The sequence below is a fragment of the Macaca nemestrina genome, chromosome 5 (assembly GCF_043159975.1).
Source record: "Macaca nemestrina isolate mMacNem1 chromosome 5, mMacNem.hap1, whole genome shotgun sequence".
Taxonomy (NCBI): Eukaryota; Metazoa; Chordata; class Mammalia; order Primates; family Cercopithecidae; genus Macaca; species Macaca nemestrina.
In genome coordinates, this window is record NC_092129.1 from 12,474,785 (window position 1) to 12,486,458 (window position 11,674).

The window sequence follows — 11,674 nt, forward strand, 5'->3', positions numbered from 1 at the left end:
GCTGCAATCCTCTCTACAGAGATGATTATTTTCGTCTCTATAGAAAATAATCTGCTTGAAATACCATTCGGCCCAGCAATCCCATTACTGAGTATATACCCAAAGGAACAGAAATAGTTCTGTCATAAAGACACATGCATGTGTGTATACATTGCAGCACTATTCACAATAGCAAAGACATGGAATCAACCTAAATGCCCACCAATGGTAGACTGGATAAAGAAAATGTGGTATGTATACACCATGGAACACTGTGCAGCCATAAAAAGGAATGAGATCATGTCCTTTGCAGGGACATGAATGGAGCTGGAGGCCATTATCCTTAGTAAACTAATGCAGGAACAGAAAACCAAACACCACATGTTCTCACTTAAAAGTGGGAGCTAAATGATGAGGACACATGGAGGGGAATGAGAGACATGGGCCTATTGGAGGGTGGAGAGTGGGAGGACGAAGAAGATCAGGAAAAATAACTAATGGATACTAGGCTTAGTAGCTGGCTAATGAAATAATCTGTACAACAAAACCCATGACAAAAGTTTACCTGTATAAAAAACCTGGACATGTTCCTCTGAACCTAAAATGAAAGTTAAATGAAGGAAGGAAGGAAAGGGAAGGGAAGGGAAGAAAGAAAGAAAAGAAAGAGAGAGAGAAAAAAAAAAGAAAGAGAAAGAAAGAAAGACAGAAAGAAAGAGGAAGGAAGGAAGGAAGAAAGAAAGAAAGAGAAAGAAAGAGAAGAAGAAAGAGAGAGAGAAAGAAAGAAAAAGAAAGAAAAGAAAGAAAGGAGGGAGGGAAGGAAGGAAGGAGAGGAAGGAAGGAGGGAAGGAAGGAAGGAAGGAAGGAAGGAAGGAAGGAAGGAAGGAAGGAAGGAAGGAAGGAAAGAAAGAAAGAAAGAAAGAAAGAAAGAAAGAAAGAAAGAAAGAGAAAGAAAGAAAGAAAGAAAGAAAGAAAGAAAAGAAAGAAAGAAAGAAAGAAAGAAAGAAAAAGAAAAATATTCTTCTTTCTAAACCATTCATTCAACCCACCAAGCAATTCCCGAGCAGCAGCTGTGTTCTCACAAAAATGAGGATGATGTGTAAGACCAGGTCCCCGTCCTCACAGAGCTCACCATGATCTGGCTCAGCAAACAAAACCAATACATGAAAACACGAGAGAAATCAATACTAAGCGGGTATTGGGGAAAATGAGGTGTAAGGAGTTGGAGGAAGGGCAGGACACCACTGTGAATGATGAGCGAAAGGGCGCCAGAGAAGATGTGGTGGAAAGGAGCAGTAGGGATCCTAATATCTGTAATGCAGCCACTGGTGGGGGTGTGATGTGACTTTATAAGAAATGTCTGTACACCCACATTGACTTTCTTCGGGGGAAATGTCATAGCCTTTGTGGCAGGGAGGTGGCTGAGGCGAGAACCAGGGCTGGTCAGCAACAACACCCACATTGCAGGAGCCATCCCTCAGCCCTGACTCACAGCCTTCCCTGTTGTGGCTGGAACCCCAGGGTGTCCCACGTGGACTGTGGCCAAACCCTTCCTGTGTGTCCTGCCCACAGCCACCTGCCACCCCTTCTGCCCTCGGTGCTTGCTCCAGCCCCCGGTGCCACAGACTCCCTGCTGCTCCCACGGGCACAGGGCTGGAGGGCAAGGCCTCCTCCTCATTTTCCAGGGCATTGCGCCATCTCTGCCCCAAAGCAGGATCGCCTGGGCCTCAGGTCTCACAAAGCCCAGCCCCTCACAACTCCTCCAGCTTCCGCCCACAGGCGCCTCTCTGGAAAGGGTGCCAGAGCCTTCCCGTCCCCTGCCTCGGCCCCTCTCTGCCAGCTTCTCTGCCTAAGCCCCCTCTCTCTTCCAGCCACAAGACAAAGCCTCATCTCCACTTTGCACCAGAAATCACAATGTATCTTGTTCTTCTGTGTGGCCCAGGGTGGGAAATGGTTGTTCCTGGAACCTGTCCATGAATCTGACCTTGACAGCAGTTTGTGTACCCTGAAAGGGGCCAAAGTCAAAAGAGAAGAGGGTGAAGAATCAAAATCAATGTTGCATTCAAAAGTCAAGTGCATAGAGAGAAGCTGCTCCAAGAATGACCACAAGCGGTCTAATCTACTTACAAAGTTCTGTGTCAAGAGATAAGTCCTGGCCTCTGGGTAGGAAAGTTTGGTAAAGCTGAAATTATGGGAAATTATGGTTTTGTTTCTATAAACTTGGAGTTTCCATTCCCTCATAAATATCCATTCTTAAATAAATGAATAAATAAATAACAATTACACACCTACAAAATACCAGGCATCCTCCTAAGTCTGGGACTACAGAGAGAAAAACAACAGCCCCCGTCCTAGAAAAACTCAGCATGCTGTGTACTAGAGGAAGGTATATCCACATACAATTGTAATTTAACCAGAAGTCTTCATGGGTGCCTGTGTGTGTGTAAAATATGCCACAATTAGAGCCTCTCAGCACTCAGTTTTCACGGTCCTGGATATTTTAATTTTATACACAAGACTAAAGACAGTTAGGGGCCACTAGAGGTGGGGCTACCACCCTGTAGGCTCCGATAAGAAAACATTCAAAGACCAACAAGAAACCAGAGGACCACACACAACATAAGCTGTTAATAACAGAATGTGGTGGCTGAGGAAGCTCCAGCCACGACTAAGAGGAAGGGATGCTTCTTAACCCTGATGCAACTTTCTTTAGTATTTAGGCGAAGGGAAAAAGTTACGTAGAGTGTCTGCTGTAAACACCAAAGAAGACGGAGGTCAGGAATCAGACCCAGGGTTACAGAGCACAACAGGAAAACCAGACACCCAGACAGAAAGACAGGCCCAGGGAGCAGGTCAGATGGGATGGCGTCTTGGTCACCTGGGGTGGCCATGACAAACTGCCACAGACTGGGGAGCTTGAACAACAGCAACAACAAAAAATCATCTTATTTCCATTTTGAAAGCTGGAAATCCAAAATCAAGGCGTGGCAGGGCTGCTGTCTTCTGACAACCCCTCTCCTTGCCTTGCAGACAGCCCTCCTCTGCCTGTGTCTTCCCTCTGTACATGTCTGTGTCCTACTCCCTTCTTACAAGGACTCCCGTCATCTTGGATTAGGACCCACCCTAATGACCTCATACTGACTTCATAGCCTATTTAAAGACCCCGTCTGCAAGTACAATCACTTTCTGAGGTACTGGGGGTGAGGACTTCAATATATATATTTGCAGCGGGGTTGGGGACACAATTTAGCCCATGGCAGATGGCAACCTTGATAGGCCTCTCTCCCTACTAAGCACGGGCCTTCCTTGGGGGAGAGCAAGAAGCTACCGGTGAGGATGAGGGAGTTCACTCTCCAGCTGGGAAGGACCAGACAGCAGCATCTGACCTGTGAACTTCAGACCCCAGCAAGGCACAGAGCTATGGCAAGGAATTCTGGATGCACTGTCCAGTTCCAGAAAGAACAATCCACAAGAACCCTCAGCTGTCACAGAGGCTTGGCTGTTCCCAGACAAGGAGGTGGCTCCTCCCCAGTGCTGTAGGGCAGATGCCCCCAGGCTGATGGGGGGCGGATGGGCTGGAGGAAAGCAAGTCTCCTCGGGACTCCTGCAATGAGCGGGGTCAGCTCAGCAGCTGCATCACAAGTACTCGGGACCTGTGGAAACACAGACTGCTGGGCCACCGCTTGTCTAGGATTCCAGGGTCTGGGGCGAGGCCTGCCAGGGTGCATTGAGGACCTGGTGCTGACCTGGGAGTCCATAGGCCACACCTGGATAAGCCCTGGCTCGAGGGAAGTCCCACACCCTGTTCTAGCATCATATTCTCATTCTCGGTCCATCTTTCACCTGGTTGCGGTACATCTTCAGGAAAGATTTTCAGGAGGAGTGCTGAGGGCAGCCCCACCTTACAGTCCAGCGTGCAGCCTCTGCCCCTAGCCTCCACTTTGGAGGGTGATGCTTGGCCCCTCTCTGGCTTTACTTCTTCCCACCGGCTGAGGAATCCGGAAGGCCAAAGAGGTGTGCCCACCACAGATCATGTGCCCCTCTGGTCCCCTTTTGACACCCAGGGTCCTGGAATTCCTGGCCACAGAGGCCTCAAGCCTGCTCTCAGGGTCCACGTGGGCCTCCTGCCAGGTATGTCTCTGGGGACTAATCAGGGCCAGACCTCCCACAATGGAAGGGGCAGTTTCCTCTAAGACACACGCAGTGGCCTGGGGAGGGATGAACACGGGAATGGCATTGCCATTCTGTTTAGAGAGGGCTGCTGGCGGGGCAGGGGCGGGGGAGGCATGGAGCCAGGCTGGGTACTGCTGTCAGGCGACAGTAAGAGCAGGACGCAGCTCGAGGCGATGCCACCTTGAGATGGTGCCACAGGTGGCTGGCATTCCCTGTCCTGGAGCAGAGCTTCCACCAGGGCCTTCAAGTAATCATGAAAAATGAGAGGATATATTTTACTTAAGAGTGTATTACCTTGATGTGTGATTTCTCAATACCACTTAAAGAGAGGTATGTAGATTACTATTTGTTCTCTTTCCCCAGGACCCAAAATGAATAGAATGAGCCACCTAAGAGAATATTTCTGAACCCTTTGATATTTGAAAAAGTCTCTCTAGTGTCTTTACTCATGAAACACCATGGCTGTATATATATAGCTCTTCACACAGAGCCTGAAAGCTCCTTAGACAAGCATTTCCCAAAATCACGCAGTTGGATCCAGGTCCCATAAATGCTCCAAGATAAAAGGGTTCGACAACCTTTTCTGGGGGGGGAAAAAGGCAGTGTATCTACAGTTTGGTAAATAAAGCACTGTAACCAGAGTAAGACCCACCCTCCGCCTTCTTCCAGTGGCCACACTTACCTTACCATGAAATCCAAAGAGAAATGGGTCTGTCCACGGTGTGTCCAGGAAAGCAGGAAGAAGGAAGGGAAAGCTGTATGCCGGATTGGAAGAGTGAATTCACGTATTTCTTTATTCGTGTTGCAAGATTTTCTTTCATTTTAAAACTACGTTGTTCAATTGATATTTAATAACTCAATGGCCAGTTGTAATTCTGGATGTTTCCTAAAACAAGAAGCCACCAGGCTGTGTTTGCACAGAGGGGCGACCTTGCAGAGACTCGCCACCCACCCTGACTTCACTGTAACTTTTTATAAGATGATCCCCGTATGTGCGCAGCAGTCACCGAGGGCGCCCAGCGGAGGTGGTCGGACGATTGTGAGCGCAGGCTGCCAGGTCAAGCGCACAGGCCGGGTGGAGACGGTTGAACATGGTCCACAGCCACCACTTTGCAGCTCGAGGCCTCGCCCTCATCTAGCCTGTTTGTAGTTTTCTAGGAGTGTTTCGCACAGCGCAGGCTCCAGGCGTCCGAACACCCCGGAGCACATCCGCCTCTGAGACGCGCGTGCGCACTCAGCTCCATGCCGGTTCCGGCCACCAAGCGCTCCTGTCTGGGAGGCCTCTGATGGGCCTGGGGAGGGCAGGGGGCTCTTCCTCTGAGGGAATGGCCTCTGCGTCACTGTGCCCTGCCTTTTGGCTTGGACTGCAGTCCTGCCTCAGCAGTAAAGAGCTCTTCATTACCAAAGGGGCTGTTGGTTCCGTGGCGAGCACCGACAAGAGACAGCGGAACAGCCAGGCGGATGATGTCCCGTGTCTCTGGAAATTGCTGACGCTTTTACTGTGAAGATGAAACGACCGTAACAGCACGAAGGTCGTGGGTCTGTGTGTCTATGAAGAGAGTCCAGCTGCTGGGAGCTGATGAACAGTGAATGCCCTGCCCTGCCCTGCTTGTGTTGCGCGTGGCCAGGCCCGCAGCTCACGTCCGAGAGGACTCCTTGATGTGAATTGGCCGTGCCACAGCAGCAGTTCTGCAAGGAAGCTAGGAAGCTAGACTGTGCTTTTTGTTTAATCACCATTCACCAAACGGATTTGGAATCTTCTTTTTGGTACTAGCTGGGGAGGAATGCACACATGCAGTCTGTTGTGACACGTTCGTGATGGTGCCTAGTGTGGCTCCCAAGAGCACTACAAGCTCTCAGAAATGTTCTCCCAGGCCTTCAGAGGAGGGAGAGGTTCCTGGGGAAGGCAGGGAAGCCTGTTTCTGTCCTCACACCAGAGAAACAAACCTAGGAGACAACCGAGACAAGAAATTCCCAATTTAAGTCCTTTTTTCTTTATGGGGAGGGTCATTTGGAATGGTAGCCTCGCTTCCTTCCCATGACTGCATCTATGATATCTTTTCCTCCTGTTTTCTAATGTGTCACTGAGACAGGAAATAAGGCAGAAAGAGACTTGTGAACCTCTGTCTCTCAGACAGGGCCCTCCCCACAGGAGGATCACAGGGAGTGAATGAGAAGGAGAACATCCCACAACGGTCCTGGTCAGGACAGTCTCCACATCCATGATCCCGTGGTTCCTGGTCCCCTGGTTCCAGGGATGTTTCTGGAGTGACTGTGCTTCCCGGGAGCCAGCTGAGGGAGCAGGGCGTGCTCTCAGATGCCCGTGGGTGTGGCCAGTGGGTACAAGCAGACCCTTCCCAGGCAGCTGGTGCCAGGCAGGTGCAGGTAGGTGATCGGCCGCTGCTGCAGCTCACCCCATGGGTCCCAGGCCAGAAGGTGCTCCCTCAGAGCCGGTGTCTCCCTGCAGCTCAGAAGAAAAAGGGTCAGGTAGGCCCCAGAGAGAGCCAGCCACACCACTCCACACACCTGTCTCAGCCACAGCCATGAAACTAAAGATGTATTTTAATTTAGTGACAGCTTTATGTTACAGATGTTTAAAGATTATGAAGAATAAATTGTGAGGAAAATTGTTTTTTCACTCTTTTACCATTTGTTGTGGAGAGAAATAGGTAAGTGCAGGGAGTTTGCGATAAAAACAGCACCTGGAGGTTCTTCAGAAGTGAATCTGATGGCCAGCGCGGTGGCTCACACCTGTAATCCAAACACTTTGGGAGGCCAAGGCAGGCAGATCACCTAAGGTCAGGAGTTCAAGACCAGCGTGACCAACATGGGGAAACCCTGTCTCTACTAAAAATAAAAAAATTACCCAGGCATGGTGGTGGGCACCTGTAATCCCAGCTACTCAGGAGGCTGAGGCAGGAGAATTGCTTGAACCCAGGAGGTGGAGGTTGCAGTGAGCCGAGATCGCGCCACCGCACTCCAGCCTGGGTGACAGCAAGACTCCATCTAAAAAAAAAAAAAAAGAAGAAGAAGTGAATCTGATGTTTGCACTCCACTTTTGAACCATTCGCTCTCACTGCTGTCACCATAAAGACGTGGTGTTGCTGATGCAGGTTCTGGTGGCTGGTTAAGTTTTGATCATCACCTGGCCTCCTGAGATCTCGCTGCCTTCTTAGGAAAGGTGACTGGCTTCTGTGTGGGAAGCTATTGTTTAACATGCAATGATTCCGTCCTGCCTGCCACCGTGCACCGTCCCATGTATTGAATTTTGACCTTTTCTTTTTAAGTTTCTGTGCTTATCTCTTCTTAGTGCTTACTTTTGCCAGTTACAATAATATTACCAAAATAATACACATATAGCTTTGGCAAAAAAAAAAAAAAAAAACAGAAAACATGAGCAGAATAAGACAATTCCTTGGGACACAGTTTGGACCCTGACCAAATGCCTTTCTGTAGGCAGAAAGGCTGTCTGCCAGTGGGAGAGTAGCTGTTAAGTTGGAAAAGAAGGTCATGCCACCTGACCTGGCCCCAGCCTTGCAAGGACACAGGAGCCACACTGCTTGCATCATCCGAGCCTTGCTCCAGAAGGCCTAGCCGCTCTCTTCCTAGGGGTGATTCAGGGACTTAATCTTGGACCAGACCCCCCTCTATACCTGCCCAGCTCCAGACCCATCTCTTGGATTGAGGGCATCTGTGCTAGACCCAGTGGGTCACTCTGGCAGCTTCATCTGAGCCAAAGATGTGGGTCCCTCCATGGCTGTGCGACTTACCTGTAAGGAAAGCAGTCTTTTACTCAGAGGAGAAGGAAAATCATCTTCCCTGGTCTCAGTGCTACATTACCACTCAGCAATTTGAGGAAATCCTCCAGTTTTCCTATACGAGGAAGCACGCCACATTGAAAAAAAGAAAAAAAAGAGTTGGTTAAACTGAGCCCCCAATATCTGTGACTATGCTCGTGGTGCTGCTGCCTGGAACACAGATGTTGAGCGGGGAGCCTCGTGGCCGTCTGAGCAGCGCTGACTGTCCATCTCATGCTGGGCAGGGACCCTGGGCAGGTGGACATAAGACCAGTATTGATTGGCCAGGGCCACAGGGGCTGAGTGTCTTCCAGTCTGCCTGGAACAGCGAAAGCAGCTGTACAGACCAGCGACAGTGGGAGGGCTTGCTGGGATGGATGGGAACAGCAGACAGCTTGTGTCCTATTCAACTTGCCCGCTGTACTTTGCCTCCTGACCTGTCATCAGAAGAAATAACACTGGCCCAAACCAGCTACCCACATGACCACAGAACCAGCGGTCTGCCCTGTCCTAGGTTAGGTCATCATGGTTTAGAATAAAACAATAAGGCACATTTATTATGGGCATTGAAGGCTTAAGGTTTTCCTTAATTTCCTAATTTTTAGTCAACAATGATTAGCCTTCATTATGTGTGCAAAGAGGAATTTGAAGGCAAGGGAAATGTAAGAAAAATATTGCCATTCAGAAGAGAGGTTTATTGATATTTCTTTCTTCTTATGTATTTTATGATATTCACTTTTAACCACATTTCATCCAAAAAGTTGATGCAGCTTTAACATGAATGTTACATTTTACTTACAAGGAATGATTACTTGTGTTCTCTTTGTAAAGGAAAGACAATATTGTATTTTTATTAAATAATGTACAGATCTTCTCTGTATTTTTGAATCATTATATGGATTATGGATATATTGCTTAACAAACTTTTTTTGGAACAAAATAAAAAGAGGCCACATTTGTGCTCTGGAATGTTCTTCCCTGTTTGGCAATGGTTGCCTCTTAGTACTAATTTTTGGTGGTGCTATTAATTTTCTGCATCACCATCAGTATTTCCATGGCACCGAGGGAAGACCACGTCAGGCTGACTGTCAGATGCCGCTTTCCTGCTATTCACCTAAACAGTCCTTCATTTAAATATCTGCAATAGAACCGCGAATAGAAAAATCACTAAAGAAGAAATACATCTTGTTAACAAATATTTGTATAATGTTCAATCTTACAATAATGTTTATAGAAGCAAGTTATAAGATAAAAATTTTCCCCCTATCAAATTAATAAAGATTTTTAAATATGAGCACTCCCTCTGCTGGCGAGCACAGGGGAAGTGGGCACGCTTAAGCAACACTAGATGGGGAATGAATTGGTGCAATCCTTTTGCAGTGGTAACGTGAATAAATAGGTTTAAAATCATCAGAAGCTTTAGTACAGAAATACACTTGTTCTAAGCTAATAATCCTAAATATTATAAAAGTACATACAAACATTTATTATGACATCGTTTATGATTGTTTAAAATATGAAACCATCTAATTCCTTAAAATTATGTGGGCAGATTAAATTACAGCACATCTATAACATTAAATAACACATAATAACAAAAACCATAAAAAACTTGTGATGAACATGGAAATGTGTATGCTATTTTATCTTAACTGAAAAAAAAGGAAACAAAATTGTGTCTTTAAAAGAATCACAACTATGTAAAAATGCATCGAAAAGAATCAGACAAGAAATATGCCAATATATGACCAGCATTTATCTATCTGCCTCTATTTTTCTACATTTTTTAAATTTTCTCTACTAATCATAATTTTTATAATGTAAATATAAAACATTCTATTTAAATATAAATAAATTATGTAGCAAATTATACTTTTGATAATATAGATAAGTATCTGTTTACTTTTTATAATAGTGTCTACTCAAAGTGATAATGCTGAAGACTAATTTTAGAGTCAAAAATAGAAATAAGACAACAGATAAGACTACCCCTTTGAGAAACATGGAATGGAAGAAACAACTTCAAAAACATAATTTTAATGTAATTGTGAGTGTCCTGCATACTGGGGAGTGGGCTGAGGAGAGGAGATTCCCTTGCTATTATTACCAAACTCTGCATGTTTGTAAAAAAATGATTAACCACCCTCTAAGTAAATGCCATCTGTAGGTTATGCCATTTCCTGTTTAAATGCACAAAGAAAGTTTTTATTTTGTTTTGTCTTCTAGAACTTCTTTAGCAGAAAACCAATTATATGAACTACATACATTAGAGAGTTTTTGGTTAAATATTGTAGAAATCAGCCTGATATCGCTTGGCTGTGTCCCCACCCAGATCTCATCTTAAACTGTAGCTCCACAATTCCCACATGTTGTGTGAGGGAGCCCGTGGGAGGTAACTGAATCATAGCGGTGGTCTTTCCTGTGTTATTCTCATGATAGTGAATAAGTCTCATGAGATCCGATGGTTTTATAAAGGGAGTTTCCCTGCACAAGCTCTCTTCTCTTGCCTGCTGCCATGTGAGACCTGTCTTTCACTTTCCACCATGATTGTGAGGCCTCCCCAGCCACGTGGAACTGTGAGACCATTAAACCTCTTTCTTTTGTAAATTGCCCAGTCTTGGGTATGTCTTTATCAGCAGCATGAAAATAGACTAATACACAGCCCTAACTGCTTCCTGTACAATGGATTGATTTTAGGATTCGACGAGAAGATTCTGGAAAGAGTCACAATGACCAAATTAGAAAACAACTGGACCCCCAGGAGGTGGCACTGCCAAGAGGGCCCCTCCATCCCCTCCTGCTCTGCTCCTTCTTCTTGCAAACTGCTCTCCCCTCCCCAAGAACACATGGGTGGCAAACAGTCACCTGAAGGATCGCCAACTTTTCTTCTCACAATCTTAACACTTAAGAGATGGTTTCGTCTCTTCATTCCACTTGCAAAATTCCCAGAAAACAGCTCTATCCTAATTTGGGTCTGGTGGTTATTCCTGAACCAAGGACTTACCATGGCCAGGAGCAGTGTGGAGACGTCCCTGGCCCAGGAAGAGCCATTCATCCACCTCTAAACCAAACAAATATGGCCAGAGGCAGCACCACGTCCTAACACAGCTTCCCCACAACCATGAGGATGGCAGTGAGAAAGCACTGGAGATGCTGTAACAGAGCAGACCACTCACACAGGCCATCCCACTAGAGGCTGCCTTTATTTCAGTTTACCTTACCTTTCAGTTAATAAACGTGTAAATATCTCAGCACAGAAAAATCTGAAATAGAGACAATTTAACTTGCAGAACTGAGAATCTGTGCCAAACTAACTTCAGCTTTTCTTTTCCTGCACTGAGATCATTCTTCTCCTTCCACATTATTTAAAGAGAGTTAGAGGCCGGGTGCGGTGGCTCATGTCTATAATCCCAGCACTTTGGGAGACCAAGACAGGCAGATCACCTGAGATCAGGAGTTCGAGAGCAGCCTGGCCAACATGGCAAAACCCATCTCTACTAAAAATACAAAAATTAGCCGGGCATGGTGGCATGTACCTGTAATCCCAGCTACTTGGGAGGCCGAGGCAGGAGAATCACTTGAGCCTGGGAGGCAGAGGTTGCAGCGAGCCGAGATCATGCCACTGCACTCCAGCCTGGGCAACAGAGCAAGACTCTGTCTCAAAATAAATAAATAAATAAATTAATAATAATAATAAAGAAGGTTAAAGATAAAGGTATGATTTCCTT

General features: G+C 46.4%; 1 protein-coding gene across 3 annotated transcripts in view; it reads right to left on the reverse strand.

Moving 5' to 3' along the window:
• The window catches only part of LOC105492030 (fibronectin type III domain containing 1), a 148,632-nt gene extending 143,364 nt beyond the window's left edge, over window positions 1–5,268 (reverse strand). Inside the window, exon 1 of one of the 3 annotated variants that reach the window (XM_011758861.2) lies at window positions 4,832–5,268. The gene's annotated coding sequence lies outside the window, so the exon portion shown is untranslated. The remainder of the gene's footprint in view (window positions 1–4,831) is intronic. The other 2 variants (XM_071096253.1, XM_071096252.1) reach the window with 2 other exon arrangements.
• Window positions 5,269–11,674: the final 6,406 nt, after the last annotated feature.